Consider the following 18483-nt stretch of genomic DNA (forward strand, 5'->3'; position numbering starts at 1 on the left):
GTGACCTTTGCATTACGAGTCGAGTGCCTTAAACACCTGGCCATGCCCGGCCAAGTACTATATTTGTACGATTTTTGTAATGTGGTGTGTGTGAGAAACTTGTCTACTCACAAAACGTCCATCATTACGTATCACAAGATATATAGCCAGGTGGTTTCGGCACTCGACTCGTAATCTGAGGGTCGCGGGTTCAAATTCTCGCCGTACCCAAAACTTTCAGCCGTGGGGGCGTTATAATGTAATGGTCAATCCCCCTATTCGTTGGTCAAAGAGTAGCCGAACAGTTAGCGGTGGGTGATGATGACTAGCTACCTTCCCTCTAGTCTTACACTGCTAAAGTAGGGAGGGCTGGTGCAGATAGCCCTCGTGTAGCTTTGCGCGAAATGTAGAAACAATATATAGTTTTGTTCATTCTATGATACGTCATTTAATACGTTTAAAATCGTTCAACGCGCCCATTATTTATATTTATACACCATATGTAATTGGACGGGCAGGTATTTCTAGGTATTTACTTTCAATCCCTTGCTTAACACGTGTTTTATTTGGTGGATTTTGTAAAGAATTCTTATTCAGTTGTATGAACTTACCATTAAGAAGAACCAAAGGCCAGTTACATCCAAGCTACATTTATAAGAGCTGGTCAAACCATTTAAAGGCTCTTTTGTCTCTATTTATGTTGTGTACAACATCTACAGAATCTCAGGTTTTATTTGTTTTATTTTTTTCTAATGGAGCAGAAGAATATTATTTATTAACTGTTCCAAGTTTGTATAAGTATTTAGGTGATATTGATTAACATTAGAGCACTAGTCATTTGTAAAACTATAATAGGTACTCATGGATAGAGCTCCTGGTCACACATATTTGTTGGGTTCTTTTATTTTCAATTTGAATCTATATTATTCTAGTAATCAATTTACAAGCGGGTTATAATAATGAAATATTTAGACAACGTTTTGTTATGTTAAGAAACATTTCAGGTAATTATACGAATTTTGAAAAAAAGAAAGAAAGCAAAGTAAATAGTAGAATTAGTTGTTTTCTTTTAATTAAGCACAAAGCTACACAATGGGCTATCTGTGCTTTGCCCACCACGACTATCAAAACCCGGTTTCTAGCATTGTAAATCCGTAAACATAACATTGCGCCATTGGGGGTTGCTATTTTGAAAGAATATAAATATTGTAAAGTATTATATTACATAATAAAAGTTAAAAAGAAACATAATTTCGTTGTAAAACTTATGCTTAGAATAAGTGGAATGAGGATAAGGCATTTACTAAAGTTAAACATAATTAAGAGAAAAGAAGAATTCTAACAGTGATTAACCCTTAACCCTCAAATTACGATTTGTTTATATCCTGTTCACTAGTTGTGGTATCTAAATGTGGCATCATATTGAGTAATGTCATGCTTCTGCTTACCATATCTCTTGGATAAAGAATCTACCAGTATAAAAGGTGATGCACTCGTTTGCTATGCAAAAAATGCATAAGAAATTACTAAATTTATTATTGTGATTAATTACAGATTTGGTGGGTTTTTTATTTGAACTTTTTTTATTTGATTCGCATGTTATTGGATATCCTACAGCCAAGAAAGTAATGGATTCAAAGGCACTTTCATGCATAAATAGGTTATAAAAATGTATTTTAGAATCCATTATGGACTCCAATGGTAATTTCAGGATGTTAAGTATCCTTCTGTATCTGTTTCCCTTCTGCCACACCAGACAGTTCTAGTTTTCTAATATTTCGAATGTATATAATACTTTCGTGTTTACAGCTTGCTGTTTTGTAAAGCCAATAATGAACGTTATATTTATAATAATACTGATGTGGGTTCTTCAAAAGTTAAAAGAGCTTTGTCTTTTCATAGTTGGACTTGGACAAATGTATTCCCAAAACAGGACAAATGTTATTTGTATATTTACAGAATAATTTGAACATCAGTATATAATATTCGATATTTTAAACCTAAACGGCCTATTAAGTGACACGGACTAAACGTATATGTCAGATAGCCATTTGATCTAAATAAAGTCGTCCCTTATTTTGAAAGGGTAACCAGTGAAGTAAACTCCATTGGCACAAGGGCTTTGTTCAGCTTTAAAGTGAACAAATAAACAATTGACTATTACTTTTATAACATATCAAAATTGAAAGTACATGACGTATTCAATAGAATTATGGCATTAACCTTGGACTCTCCAGTCTTCAGCCCGGAAGGCTAACCACTAGGCCATGTCCAGAACATTTAACATTGGTATACACTTTAACTCGTACAAGTTTTAACGTTTGTTTATCATCAGTCACACTTGTGACCATAAAAGATGTTTCTTTATAAAAAAAATGTCTTGTTAAACACTTTTAATTTCAAATACGTGCTATTTGATAAACATACACTTTGAAACACTTTTCAATTTTAAAATGTGAAACCATTTTATCGTTTATATGGTTACTAAAACATTCAAGTTTGGAAACGAAACAAAAATAAACCTTAAAAATGAAGGAAAAAATGTTCTTATATCATAGTTTGCAGTTTTTTACAAAATCCAAATATTTTTGATATTGTAGACACGTTGAAACCTCTACTTTGCTTTTGTTTGTATCTCAGAACGGTTGGTATGGGTATGAACACTTTTATTGATAAGCAGAGAACAACGTTTCGACCTTCCTAGGTCATCTTCAAATAAACAAAAGTGTTAATACTTATACTAGCCATTCTGGGATATGTTTTTATTTCAAGAGGGTTTCTCGTCATCAATAATTTGCTTTTGTTTGTTTGTTTTAAATTTTCCCCAAAGACATACGAGGGCTATCTGGGCTGGCTGTCCCTAATTTTACTACTTGGGCTACTCTTTTACCAACAAATAGTGGGATTGACCGCAATATTATAACATCCCAACGGCTGAAAGAGCGAGCATATTTGTTGTGATGGAGATTCTAAACCGCGACTTTCAGATTATGAGTCAAGCGCTTTAACCATTTGGCTCCGCCAGGCCTACATAGAGTCAAGCGCCTTAACCACTTGGCCCCGCCAGGCCTACATTGTTTTTGATTCTGATGTTTTTAATGGTTTATTGCCTTAAAGTAATTCTGGTTAAATTTTATTCCAAATTTATATGGAAAGTAGATTATTACATGTAAGCGAAACTGAGTACTTCAGCTGTGAAATAAGGATGAATCAATGCGTGATCCGTATCTGAGCATTTTGCTAAGAATCAGAGTTTGATACCCGCGGTTAGAACATCACAAATAACCTACCACTGTATAGCTTTGGTTTAATAACAAACAAACAAAGTAGCTTCTTGACACTTTGAGATTACAGAAGAATGGCACACCTATTTCCTCTCTATGATATTAATCATAGACCACTTCACTTGCTTCACCAACTAATGACAAGTTACACAATTGTAATTTTCCTTCCACACCCATCAAATGTACGAAAGTAATCTTGATAGCTTTGTGTTTCGCTATTTACTTATTGTCAACGAAATGCATATAATTACACCTAATTTTGAATTCATCGCGCAAACTTCGTTTAGCTTAAGAATCACTCAGACAAACTAATTATAATACAATTCAAACTAGCACAATAATGATAAGAACGCCTAGCTATATTGTAACGTTATAGAAACTCAAAGTGAGTTTAATAGAATAGACTGTAAAAACGAGATAATTAGCAATCTTGCGGTCAAAGATTGAGTCTATACTTTAACATTTCTAAGTATGATAAATGTGTCGAGCTTTCGGTATGAACTTTGTAATGGCCTCTTGTGTAAATGAAAACATGGATGTACTATAATTACGCAAGATCTTATTCACAAATCATGGAAGTAATAGCATATTTATTAAGTACAAGGTTATTTGGGAAATCTTAAGTCATGATTATCGTTTTAACATGGAAATATTAACCGTTCCTTTTTGTCTGATAAATTACATCGTGTTTCAGTTTTTCTCCTGACCTTTCTCGTGCTGTATGTAAGCATGTTTCTTCCTGTAATGTTAATGTAACATCTTGCCTGTGGAACCCCGTCTTTTCTGTTGAACACGTAGAAAGGCTGACTTCTGCTGTGATCCATACCACGTCAATTTGCTAGACAACTTAGATGGGCGGATCCAACCACGAAAAATACAAATACGAATAACGAGAACTCATTTTGAATACATAATAGAAGGAATATCTACATGACAGACATTTATAACAAGTCATACACGATTGCAGCTTCTGCGTATCATATCAGATACATTGTTTGGAAATACAATAAAATATTATGCAATTTTTATTCACAGTGGATGCCATCATCTCTGATTAAGCTGTTACAACTTTAGTCAGGGTTGATACTTTTTTTGAACAGTTTCATTTTAGAGAAAGTTGAGGTTATATTGAACTGTGTCATTTAACCAAAATGGAGTTCATCTTCAAAAGTATGATTTATTCAAAATTGATGCTATTTTTAACTAGTACATTTTTTAATCTAAATTGGTGTTTTCTATAATTCGCATAATTTAAGTAAAACTGGTGTTATATTGAATAGTATTCAATAGTATTAAATTATTCAATTAGATCAAATTACAATGAAAGCAAGGCACCTCAGTGTGTTTAAATTCAACAAGGCTATTAAATCATTGGGTGGGTGTCCTCGGTCAGCGTGTCTAAATTCTTGGGGAATCTTAAACTATACTAGTTGAGAATCCCTGAAGTACTATATTTTTATTTGGAGTAGTCACGATGAAGAAATCATTAGATGAACTGTCCCGTGAGAAAACGGTACGTAATAAGGTAATACTAGGGTTATTTGAGACAAGAACGAAAATGTGCTTTCTTAACTGGTGTTATCATTTTATGTACACACATATGTTGTAAGCGCTAGATCGTGACATATCTTAACACCTTTAATGAGAATTTGTACATATGTTGCAGGCATTAGATCAGAAGATAACTTGTTTAATTAAATCTTGTATACATACACGACTGTGCGTTGTACGTGTTAGATCGGAAGACATCTTAGCATGTTTAGTTAGATCTTATATGTTGCACGCATTAGATCGGAATAAATCTTAACGTGTTCGGTTAGATCGTTTATATATATCTCACAAACACTCATTATATGAGTTTCATCTGAAATGAAACGTGATTTCATACTACACTAGAACCAGATAATGTATCATAAATAAATAAAAGCTGAGTATTTTTTAAAGTAATTGATGATGTAAATATATGCAGATTGGTTGTTTAGTTAAAGTAATCATCAAAACTCGCGAATTCTTAGGCTGAAATCCTATCCTTTTAAGATATGTTACGTGATTGACAATTTCAGACATACATCAAGAAATTGGAATCGGGATTCTCAATGTTAACAACACTTGATGCGAAGGAGCTACAGAGCTAGGTCAGATATGTGTTATGATTCAGAGATAGCTACCTTCTAAATTCCTGACTAAAGGAAAGGCAGCCAGTCAACAGTACTTTCTACTACAAGGGCTTTGTTCGAATACTTGAACCGAATAACAGCCACGTTCATAAAGTGGCCCAAGCTAAAAGAGCAGGAGCGTATTTAACGATATTACGTTTCGAACCCTGGACCCTTTGATCTGCATCCTAACATGCTAGCCGCTAAGCCATAGCTACAGCTCTACATTAATAAATAACACTTATAATTAATTTTAGTGTACGATGTTTCGAATAATTCCATGAACCAGATTAAACCAGCTGAATATATTTTGTCTGGAAATTAATAATTCGTTAATTAAACATTCTACGAAGATTAACGTCTACAAATCTTACAAGTTATTAGGTTTTGAAAACGTGGAAATATTTTTACGATTATGATTCAGCTGATATGTAAGTGACGAATACGCTCGCACGCCCGCACACACACGCCTATACACGGTTTCGAGAGTAAATCACATGTAAATTGAAGTTACTTATCTTACGCATAGAAGAAAATGGTTGTCTCTGCCGTTACAACGTATGTTTTCACAAAGTGTTACATAGAAAAGAAAACGTGACTGTGTAAAACAGATTTTTACAGAAATATAAACCCACATTTCTGAAAATAAAATCTGATATTCGAGAGTAATTTTAAATATCGTTGATCTGAGTATCTTGTAACTAAAACAATCTTGACGTGCAACAAAGAAAATACTAGTTGAATTTTGTGAAAACGTTGAAAACCACAAGCATCCGTGACATGTGTATATATATATATTGGCTTTCGTGATTTTGATGTCTGTTTCCATAAGTATTTCGTGTTTTCGTCTTCAAGATTCTTCCTTTCAATTAACATAACTTATGAAGGATAATAATTTTCTAGAACACTGTCGGCGTGATAGGCTTACACACACACACACACTGGAACATGCTATAACAAATGATAAAATGCTAGCCTCAGATCCGGAAGTGATATCATGGTGTTAAAATGCAATACGATGTTACTATATTGTACTGGCATTACTGACACTGAAGATTTGGCTGTGTTTCGTTTTAATCAGTGTTCTCTTTTAATTATTTCATGTTATTATTTATGTTTCTTCTATCCTTCATTCAATTTCAATTTTTCGCTTTGTTTAAGCTATTCGCAAAGGCTTTTCATGGCCTAATGGTTAAGGTGTTAGATTCACAATCTGCATTTTGCGGGATAAAAACCCGGCCCCAAACATGTTTGTCGAGCGTTATAATGTGACACTTGATCTCACTGTTTGTTAGTAAAGAATAGTTCTAGAGCTCGCGGTGTGTACTGCCAGCCAGTTGCCTTCCCTATTGTTGACAGTTGAAAATTAGAGATGACAGCAGATGGTCTTAGTAGCTCGGCCACAAACGAGAAACTTCTTGCGCTGGTCGTAAAATTTGTCGACTTAAACAAATGCCTACTTTATTAACTCGCTAATTGAAGCAGTAAAACCAATTTGAAAAGCAAAGCAAATCTTTGAAATTAATAAAGTATGCTTTTTTTGTTTTTTTAAAGACTGCTGTCAGTATTTCATAGACATTTATGAAGAATATAATGCACTTTGTTGTATTCGAAGTTGTTTGAGGTAATTAGTTTTGCGCAAATAATTATTGAAGTTAATTACTCTTGTCGTATGTTGAGCTTTAGAATTAAAACTGCCTACAACATTTTAATTAACGTGATAATAACATTTTAAAACTACATTTTTAAAGTAGATTTATCTCTAGCTAGTGTAAAAGATTTTCCAATAAACAATCAAACTTTGCAAATGTGGCAGTTCTTAAAATACAGACTATTCATGCTAATTTTTATGTATTGGGTTCCTTAGGAGGAAGAGGTCCCTTTTCTAAGTGACGCTTTTATGGATAGCTAAAACGCTGGACTCAAAGTCCGAGCTTGACAGGCACTACCTGTACAAGTTAAATGACCTGTTTGTCTGTTTGTCAACGCTTTTATGATCAAGAAGGCACCACAGGCGAATGTTTGCATGCTGCTGGTGTTTTTGGTTGTCACTATCTCCCGTCTTATCATAGATAAAAAGTCTTCATTAAAATGTTAATTCGATCTTCTCCAGTTTATCTTATCTAGTATTTTATTCTAGACTTAATCTTTGATTTATCTGAGTGAATACTTAGTAATTCAGTTATTACAAATATAGGTCTTTTATGCTTGTTTTCATGAAGTAGCTCAATTTATTTTCTTGAATACGGTATAAATCATTTATAAGCCTTACAATATAATTTATATACTGTCCACCCAATATTTCTCAGAAATTGAAAATGTGAGCATAACCAAACTGTATTTAAGAGTGACTGCTGCTAGAAGTTCTCTCTGTTATCTGGCTAGATCACATAAATAAAGCCATATTTCAGAAGACAATATTTACATTATAACTCTTCTAGACCTAAATGATGTCTTACAATCTTTATTGCTCTTATCAGTTAAAGAAGTAGTTATGCAAACATAATGTTTTTGGGAGTGAAAACGTTCTATTTCTCTCATCACGCGTTCAGTCTGAGTATATTGGGAATTTAAGTCCCTTTAGGGTCAGTCCTTTTAATGTCCTCCGATGAGACAATGGGAAGCTTAGAGAATTTCAATGCTAAAATCCGAGATTCAATTCCTCGCGATGGACACCGCAGATGGCTTTGACCTGAAATAAATACTTCTTCCAGCGCACAATACTATTTACACTTTTCACGTGAGATAAACCTAATGGATGACTGAGACTTTAGTGTAAGTCTGTTGTGGCAAAGCCATGGCTGTAAAAACAACTTTACGCTTAGATAAATAGTTTATTTAGATACCACCAGACCTTAACTTAACCTGTAAAAAGTGATGGTATTATCCATGCGATCATAAAAGAGGATTACTTCTTAATAGAATGAAATAATTAAATGTTCACCTGATGATTGTGTATGTGCTATTTATTTCCTCTTATTTATTTGTTTGTTTCAAACCTTTTCATAAAGCTGGCACAGCTGCCCCTAATTTTAAACTGATAAATACGAGAAAAAAACAACTAGTAAACAACACCTAACGCTAGTTCGTGGGCCACCCGTACCTGAATGCATAATGGAATATTTCCCTCACGCCCTACGTGATTTTGTAGAAAAGGGCTGCAATCATGAATCTTCGGATTTACAGTCTGATCAAATGGTTACGCCTAATCCATTTCCTCTTATAGTTACTTAACAAATTGGTTTAAACTTGCTTATTTGTTCTTGTGAAAGTATTTTAAATTAGTTACTGAGCAAAAAATTAACTTCTAAAAAAGATTTTCAAGATTTTTTTAAACCGGTTTTAAAATTCCACATATCGACACGTGATAATGCGGCAGCTTTCCACCATGCAGTTTGAAAACAGGAAACAAAACTATCGATAGTATGTGGTAATATGAGTTGCTAAAAATGGCTTATTAACACTTTAGTCCGTGGTACTATTATCTCAGTTGGTAGAGTTGTCGTTCGTCGAGAGGCTACAAGTTATATCCTTCACTGGAAAACTTGGTTCGCTTCACATGGCTCGGCATGGCCAGGTGGGTTAAAGCGCTCGACTCGTAATCTAAGGGTCACGGGTTCAAATCTCCGTCCCATCAAACATGCTCGCCCCTTCAACCGTGGGGACGTTATAATGTTATGGTCAATCTCACTATTCGTTGGTAAACGAGTATCCCAAGCGTTGGCGGTGGATGGTGATGAATAGCTACCTTCCCTCTAGTCTTACACTGCTAAATTAAGGACGGCTAGCGCAGATAGTCCTCGTGTAGCTTTGCACAAAATTCAATTATAAGGGAGGGGTGCTTGTGTGTGTATGTGTGCCACGTGAGGTTCGATGACCGAATTTTCACGAACTGCTCTCGATTCGTGTAAATCACCCGAAACCGCGCAAACTTTTATTAGAAAACCATTTACCTGCGTTTACTTCAGTATTCAAAAACTTGATTCCTTACGTGTTTATGATGCTACGTATTCCAGGAGATACAAAAGAAGATTCCACAAAAAGTTTCCTGAAAATCCTATACGTGCTTCGCACTTATGATATTCCTATTCAAATTAAGGAAGAATACATTTTATTGTAGCTTACTAATGCTCATGTCACGTATTTTGGTAATTATATCAGACATTCTGAGAACATATCGACACACTTAGTGCTTCCAGAAGAAACTCATTACGTGCTAAGCCTGCTAATCGATTTCATAAGTTTCTGTAACTTGTTTTAAAAATTTCTGAGAATAATATAAATCAAAGATATAAAGGGACGGGTGGTGGCTCGTTTCAACCAAGTGCGTGCTCAGTTGTTAGAGTTACACCCATTCTTATTTTTGTGTTCCTTGATCTACAAATGAACGTTCTAACTTGAGTACTGTTCCAATGATCTTCCTTACTATTATTCTTCATACCAAAATCTGCACTTCTAAGCCTTAATTAAAGTAACAAACAAGGTTATGTTAGTCATGTTTTATAACTCATATAAAAACTTATTTTTCATACTAAAAAAATTGTCATTCCTAAAACTCAGTACTTTATATATTGCGTATCACTTCGCTCAAGTTCATTCCATAACAGTTAACATGTTTAAATGATTTAAAACCTTTTGAGCTTGTTTAAACAGTCTTTCTTGTAACAAAATAGCTGAACAGCATGTTAAACAACACTGAAGAAGGGTATTCTGTAGCTACAAAAGCAAGAAAACTATATGCGTATGTAAAGGTAAAAAATGGAAAAGATGGGAGTTGAGAAATACAAAATTAAAAAATAATAAGCGTAAATATCACTTAGTTCAATAATTAACTAAGTTTTTTGTTTGTTTTTTTAATTTCGCGCAAAGCTACACGAGGGCTATCTGCGCTAGTTGTCCCTAATTTAGCAGTGTAAGACAAGAGAAAAGGAACCTAGTCATCACCACCCACCGCCAACTCTTGGGCTACTTTTTCACCAACGCATAGTGGGATTGATAGTCACATTATAACGCCCCCACGGCTAAAAGAACGAAGACGTTCTGGAACTGTTTTCGACCTGCAGATTCTGAATCGAGCGCCCTTAACTATCAGTTTATATCACACTGTATCAAATTTTACATCGTTTATAATTTATTTCACCTATTATTGAATTTTATAACGTTTGTAAAAATGATTGAACTGTTATTGAGTTTAATACCATTTTACAATTTATTGCACCTATAACTTAATTTTACACCAATTACATTTATTTCAGCTGCACCTATTGGTCCTACGACGCTAAAAACTGGGTTTGAATACCTATGATGAACAGAACACAATTAGCTTATTGTGTAGCTGTGTGCTTAACTACAAAAAACGTTTTATTTCTGCTATTGGCCCGGCATGACTAGGTTGGTTAAGGCGTTTGACTCGTAATCTGAGGGTCGCGCGTTCGAATCCCTGTCGCATCAAACATGCTCGCCCTTTCATTAAGAGAATAACTGTTTGCTTGTTTGTTTGTTTTTTAATTTCGCGCAATGCTACACGAGAGCTATCTGAGAGATATCTTGAAAGACGCTGATATAAAAATGAATAAATGCAATAATACATGATAAAGTATTACAATACAAATTATATACATTGAAGAGATCGAACTAGTGAAGTGTAAAATAAGTAGATAAGTTACTACGTTCGAATTTTAATAGGGAAAGGTGATACGTTTTACTGTAAATTAATATTTTTAGCAGCAAAGATTATGTCATATTACATTGATGGTCATAAACTGTTTAAATTTCAACGACACAGCTCACTTAAACGGCTATGTGAAACCTAAATATCAAATAATATTGGGAAATAACGTTATCAAAACCATTTAGAATTTTGTTGTTTTGAATTAAGCACAAAGCTACACAATGGGCTATCTGTGCTCTGCTTACCACGGGTATCGAAATCCGGTTTTTAGCGTTGGAAGCCCGCAGACATACTGCTGAGCCACTGGGGGGGGCACGTTGATAACATCTGTAATTCATACCATTGACACTTTCTTTGAGTCATTACCTAAGTTTATACAGTTTAGAGTTTATTGAACTATTACCACATTTTATACAGTTCACAAATCTATGTCAGTTATTATTAATTTTGTTTGTTTTATCCTTCAGTGGCTCAACGGTAAGTCTGCAAGCTTATGACACTAAAAATCAATTTTCGATACCCGTGTTGGGCACAATACAGATAACCCATTGTGTAGCTTTGAATTTGATGACAATCAAAGTAAAATATTTGTTAGCTGATATCAGAAATTAAAGTTTGTTTTCGCCAATTGTAAATTAAAAGATCTTACTTATGCTTCTTAATAGTATGAATATATGGAGTGTGTTGTTGTTTGGCCTTGGGATTCTTCTACAGAAAAATGTTTATTTTTCGAACTTACCGTCAACAAATCACAAACAAACAGCACAGCACTCACAGTACTTGTTTTCAAATTATATATTCGGAACCAGTTAAATGTATGTTCAACAAATTATTTACACTATAGATGTGGTTAAGGAACTCGAAACGTAATTTGTACCAGCAGGTTTAAGAATAATAATAAAGAAACGTGGGAGATACACAATGTTTCCCTATGAGATACACACGAAGAACAAATAAAACATGCTGCAACAAACTTCTCTCTTTGCAGGACGTTTGTAAGATTTTTTCAACATCTTTTCAAAGAACAAAAAAAACAAACTTTCACACGTTTTTGAACACTGCAAACCAAACACAACATAACCAAAGAAAACTCCCAGATACTAAGTAGAGAAACAAATATAAACAAACGCAAAATCAAAGGAGCCCTAGTTAAACAGTAACTAAAACCAAAATTAAAGTAATATGAAGGAACACTTTTATACCTATACTAATTAATAACCTAACATCCAACTGCAACGCCCCCTACTATCCCGTACCCGTTTATACTCTCGTCCCTAAGATATGTGTCCGGCAACGGTCACTTGCAAACTCTTTTTATTAACCTGAAGATGACCTAGGAAGGTAGAAACATTGTTCTCTGCTTATCGATAAAAGTGTTAATACCCATACCAGCCGTTCTGAGATACATTTTCAACTTCTTATTATTACCCACGCCACACAATGACTTACAGTAGCACATCTGTAAAGATGACCTTGAGGCTGGTTAGAAAAAAGGAAAAGGTCCGAGAGCGCTCACGCTTCGTCTCGTGATGCTAAGTTGGTGGCGCAAACCTTGCGTTCTAAACACAAACATTCTACTGGTCTTCACATTTGTATCTAATTAGCTAACCCAGCAGTATGCATCACGGTTTGTGTCCATTTATCTGTCTTATCTGATGTTAGCTGCTCGTTTACTACAGCATGAAAGTATTTTCTGTTTGGTACGATCATTTTATAAGTAATGTATGATACACTATTCAATAAAATCTCGTATCTTACACTTTAAAATATTAATATGCTTCATATACATACCACTGAGGTTTAAAACGGGAAATATCCAGCAATAAAAAGTTGTTCATGGCTCCTGTAGACAGCAGGAATAAACTATTTGTAAATACATATTGGTGAAAATTCACCATTTCCTTACTTTTGAAATTTTGAGCTTCGTATATAAATCTATTTCTCGAATGCTTAAAAGTTTAGGTATATAAAATACACTAGGTGGCGGTGTTTTTAAAATGAAAAGCATAACAACAATTTTAGTTTATGACTGATTTAATAGACTGTTCAAAAACGACAGAATGTTCCAAACTGTAAGAAAAAGACAAAACATTTTAAATAGAAACTAAAACCAGGAACTGGAAATTAATATTTAGAGGGGAATTTATTTAAATGAATAATTAATTAATAATATAATAATGGCAAGGTTTTCAGTAGACAGTTTTTGGTTTTGATAATCACATGGTTTCGACCCGTAGCATCTAATCGATTATACTGTGAAAGGTGTTGTACATTTGAAATAATAAAATTGGATCTTAGTAGAATTTCTTACTATCTTGTATTAAATGTATATTTCAAGTATTCGAAAACCAAGAAGAAATTCTCAATACCTGCGGCACTTGAAATTATTTTAGACAAAATTAGAATAAATAAATATATGAGACTGTTTGTTTGTTTTTGAATTTCGCGCAAAGCTACACGAGGGCTATCTGCGCTAGCCGCCCTAATTTTGCAGTGTAAGACTAGAAGGAAGGCAGCTAGTCATCACCACTCACCGCCAACTCTTGGGTTACTCTTTTACAAACGAATAGTGGGACTGACAGTCACATTATTATGTCCCCACGGCTGAAAAGGCGAGCATGTTTGGTGCGACAGGGATTCGAACCCGTGACCCTTATATTACGAGTCGAACGCTTTAACACACCTGGCCATGCCGGGCCGTAAATATATGAGACCTTTTTGTTTGTTAGAGAGACGGGCATATACCCGACTCGATTTTAATACTCATCAGGATACCTATAGCCTGTTCTTAAATTGAAATTATTATTTTTAGGCAGGATTAAAGTAAATGAATTTATGAAATCTTGAATATGGCTAAATATATCAAGTGAAGGGGTTTGACTTCCTAACTTCAAAGCTGTAATTAGATTTCAAATCAATCAAGAGATGACGGAGCTATGAACTAGTAGTTTGTAGTTAATAAAAATAGAAGCATCTCTGATCCATTGTATAAGTCACTATGACGCAGCTAATAAGAAATAAAAGCACATGGACACAAGACATATCTGCCCAACTATTATTATTACTTTCTATACTGACACATTTTATTTATTATTATTAGGTTGTCCAGAAATAAATGTCAGAATTCCTATATTGATATTTAGAAGCTAAGTATTAAGTAACTTGTCGTTGGCTGGTTGGTTTAATCCAATCTTTATCGCTTACAAGGTGTCTTAATTGCCTGCTGTTTCAACTCTAATTGGAGTCAGTTTCGCAACCCCCAAAGCAGCTTGGACAAGAAGGACTTTCTTCTGATTTTCCTCTACGACTTCAAACTTGTACAAAAAGCTCCTGAAACTACACGAATCACCAACCAGGCATTCGACCATGGATGTGTTAATGAAGGTACAGTTTAGCATTGCTTTCAAAGGTTTCGACATAGAGATGAAAGTCTTGAAGACCACGAAGGTCGTGGAAGAAGGCATCCTTAGAGGAAAACGCATTAAGGGAAGCAGTTCAGACAGACCCTCGCACAACAGTATGTGGGATAGGCTCAAGCAAATCAAGCATTGCCAAACACCTGAGTGCGATTGTAAAGACAAAAAAGTTGGATAAGTGGGTTCTGCACGAGTTGACTGAAGAGAAACAAAATCGGCGTTATGAGACCTGTCAAGGATGACGCTCCAAAAATTGAAAACAAAAATTTGAACAAATTGGAAATCGAGGTTCTGCCTCATTCACCTTTTCCCTACAGATTTTCTTTTTTCCAAGCACTTTGACAACTTTTTTGAACAATAAACGCTTTCAAAACCAGGCAGCTACAGAAGAAGCTTTTAAGGCGTTCATTGACCGTAGAAATGCTTATTTCTACAGCAAGGACATAAGCAGCATCTTTACACGTTGGCAAAAGTGTGTTGAAGCAAATGAAGCTTACTTTGATTAAAGCGTGTTTTACAACACTGGTTTATACTTTTCCAAACCTCGCAGTTCAGAAACGAGATTTATTTCTGGACAAGCTAGTATATTACAGTAAAATTCCAACAAGGTATATGATCAACAGTTATGCCTCAAAAACTATTTACAGAAGTTCGAAGCCTTGATGACAGAGGAAGTAAAGTAAATTTGATGATTTATTTTAAAAAATACATTCTAGGTCAAGTGCTTGTAGATCGATGAATTTGTTGGATTGTTTGTTTGTTTTGTTTTAATTTCGCGCAAAGCTACATGAGAGCTATCTGCGCTAGCTGCCTTAATTTTGCAGTGTAAGACTAGAAGGAAGGCAACTAGTCATCACCATCCACCGCCAACTCTTGGGCTACTATTTTACCAACGAATAGTGTGATCGACCGTCACATTATAACGCCCCCACGACTGAAAGAGCGAGCATGTTTGGTGTGAGGGGGATTCAAACCCGCGACCCTCGAATTACGAGTTGAGTTCCTTAATCACCTGGCCATACCGGGCCAAATTTGTTAGATGGTCCGAAACAAGTAATAAGTTTGAAACAAAAAGATTTACCACTAATTCTGGGATTAATCCAACTAATTATTTCTGGCTGTTCTTTGTATTTTATGTATAAAATGTTTTGTTGTCTTTCAAAATTTGTAGTGCATAGTGGAATGATTTGCATATTTTTCTAAACTTTTTGTCGAAATACATAGAAAATGGTTTTACCATTTTTGTTTGAATCAGCTGTTTAAACTGAGTTTTTTGTAATAATTACTCATCATGAAATAATATGCGAACAGCATGAAAACAAGTCAGTAATTCGAGATTGAATATAGCCATTGTATGACGTAAGAGTGGTCTTTCAAAATGAGACTATGTACAACAGATATGAAGGTTCCTGCACTCTCAGTTTTTGTCATGTTAAAGTGATGTCATCAAAAACAATATTTACATTTTTCTGTTATTAAGGATACATTTTTATTCGGTTGTATTATGTCCATTTGGGTTTGTGCTTTCAGAAAGAGCTTGGTTTATAAAACTGGGCGAGAACAATTGAGTTGCATTTTGAGTTAATTGCCTTTAATTCGTCATCAAAAGGAATTTTACTGTTATTATTGTTGCGTTGTTATCGGGCCATCTTGTTGCCATTACCGTTTCTAACATCAATGAATATATATATACAACAAATAAAATACTATTTTAAATGTACAAATCAATAAGAAAAGGCGAATACCTTTGAGCCCGTTTTCTAACTTATTGCCTCTTTAATGTGTTATTTCAGAACTTTCTTGAAACATACAATTGCGTTGATAAAAACATTATAACCTGTCAAACAATATATACGCTGAATGCTCTAGAATTGTTTAATTTTTTTGGATATTCACTTGAATTAGTTCCAAGGAATGTTCGTGGTAGCCGTCTCTGATTTTTAACTTATAGACAATAAGCAAGGCAGCTATTCAACAGCGCCCACCGCCAACTGTCTGGTTTTCCCTATTGATCATTGGTATATTTGACCGTCACTCTTGTGGCAACAAATTCTGGAGTGTGATTTTGTGGGGACAAGAGTCATGAACCCTCGGATTCATAGTCCTGTACGTTAAAACCTAGACCAGACTCAGGCTTACAGTAGAATATCTGGATAGCATTACTGATATCTATTCTTTGATCACCTATAGTGGTATAGGTTATTTGTTATGTATAAAAACAATAGTTATTTGTTGTGAACAATACTGATTCACGTTTAAAGCTTTAACAGTGAAATATTCCATTTGCTCAACAAGACGGGCATTTCTCACTTGACTATTAGTAATACTCCGGGAAATCTTTCTCATAAAGAAAAAAAGAGCACTTTATTTTTCTGTGTTATAAGTGCAGATCATGCGAAGCCGTTTAAATGACTCAACCAAACGCCTTTAATTGTTATTGCCAAAACATTATCATGACATACAATAACCAGATGGTATGAGAACTAACAATTAAAGATGACCTATCTGTCTTAATGGGGAATTGCTAGGGATCACAGTTTAAAAAAATTTCATTAAGTAAGTATTTTCAATTTACTTTGTTAGTTTGAAACTAGACCCTCAATCTGCATTATAATTTAGTCAGTTTTTAGCTAATTTCAATGGATTTTTTACAGTATGTAGATATACTAATTTCTTAATACTTACACTTTGGTTGCAAATCTAACGTACATTAATTAGTAATGTTGTCACCATTTATTAAATCCTCACATTAAACAACTTTTGATGGAGTAATCTAGAAATTCTGTGTTTCTCTATTTTCTGCCAATTTCTATATTTGGGAATTTTTTATAAAATGCTATTGGAATTGTCAACGACTTTTTTTTACAAGTATTGTTCTTTGTATATACTTCATCAAAATATAAACTCTTGAATGAATTTTATTATCCAATCAAACAACTAACTTTTTTATTTTTCATCCTCTGTTTCTATTGCTACTGAAATAACCAATTTCAACATAAAAGTAATAGTTGGTCAAAAAACAACCGAAAAAATATATGTATGTAAAGCTAAGACGGCTCATTAAGAAATCTTGTGGTTTTACAAATTATGTTGTGTTCGTTAATTATTCGTAATAAATCTCAGATAATTTTAGCAAAAGTTGTTATGATGTGGAGATGAAGGTCATGATAATTACGGCCAGATTGATCAAATGGCAGAATAAGCAACTATCTGATGCCTCTGGGTCCAAGGTGTTAAGGGCCCAAAAGGGATTTCGTTTTTGTTTTTTTTAAATAGTCTTCTCATATAATTTTTAAGTGGTGAACTGTGGTATTTTGGAAACATTATATTTGGTAAAAGGCTCTTTAAACAGGTAAACAAAAAATTGTGATTTGTGGAGAAAAAATTATACACTCAAGGTTTTTATAGGTCCACATTGACTTTAATACAGTGCTGGAGGCAGTAGTTAAGCGACTCAGTTGCAATATGAAAGCTAAGAAAAAAGTACAATTGTTATAAACTTTAGTGTCATAACATACGTCGTTTTTTTTCTTATTTTACTCTTTTTATGGTATCATTAACTATAATTTCGTGTGATAATTCATTGTTGTTGTTTTTTCAGTAACATATATGTATATATATTTCACACCTTAAATATATGTTGGGCCAGTCGAAAGGTGTAGCAGTTTTCCTTTCTCGGGTTTGCATTAGCCTTCATACACCACTAAATCACTTTGATATTATCTGTTCTACGTTTGCTCTTGAAATCATCTAAGTATATCTAGGAGCTTTTGTCCTATAATTGATCAAATTATACGTACCATCACTGAGGTATTATCAGAAGCCAAATATTTAGGAAATGAATAAGTTCTTTAATACGAATTAAATTTTACTTTTATAAAGATCCGGGATGGCTAGATGGTTAAAGGCTGCCGACTCTTAATCTGAAGGTCGCAGGTTCAAATTCATGTTAACTCAAACATTATCGCCCTTTCTGC

At 34.2% G+C, this 18483-nt stretch overlaps 1 protein-coding gene and 1 long non-coding RNA gene across 3 annotated transcripts in view; one reads left to right on the top strand and one right to left on the bottom strand.

Annotated features, from left to right (window-relative positions):
- LOC143250856 (calmodulin-binding transcription activator 2-like) overlaps positions 1-13028 on the bottom strand; it is a 188657-nt gene extending 175629 nt beyond the window's left edge. The window contains exon 1 of the mRNA XM_076501984.1: positions 12882-13028. The gene's annotated coding sequence lies outside the window, so the exon portion shown is untranslated. The remainder of the gene's footprint in view (positions 1-12881) is intronic.
- The window catches only part of LOC143250901 (uncharacterized), a 106245-nt gene that overhangs the window by 587 nt on the left and 87175 nt on the right, over positions 1-18483 (top strand). The window lies entirely within an intron of this gene.

This window comes from Tachypleus tridentatus, chromosome 1 (genome assembly GCF_004210375.1).
Source record: "Tachypleus tridentatus isolate NWPU-2018 chromosome 1, ASM421037v1, whole genome shotgun sequence".
NCBI lineage: Eukaryota > Metazoa > Arthropoda > Merostomata > Xiphosura > Limulidae > Tachypleus > Tachypleus tridentatus.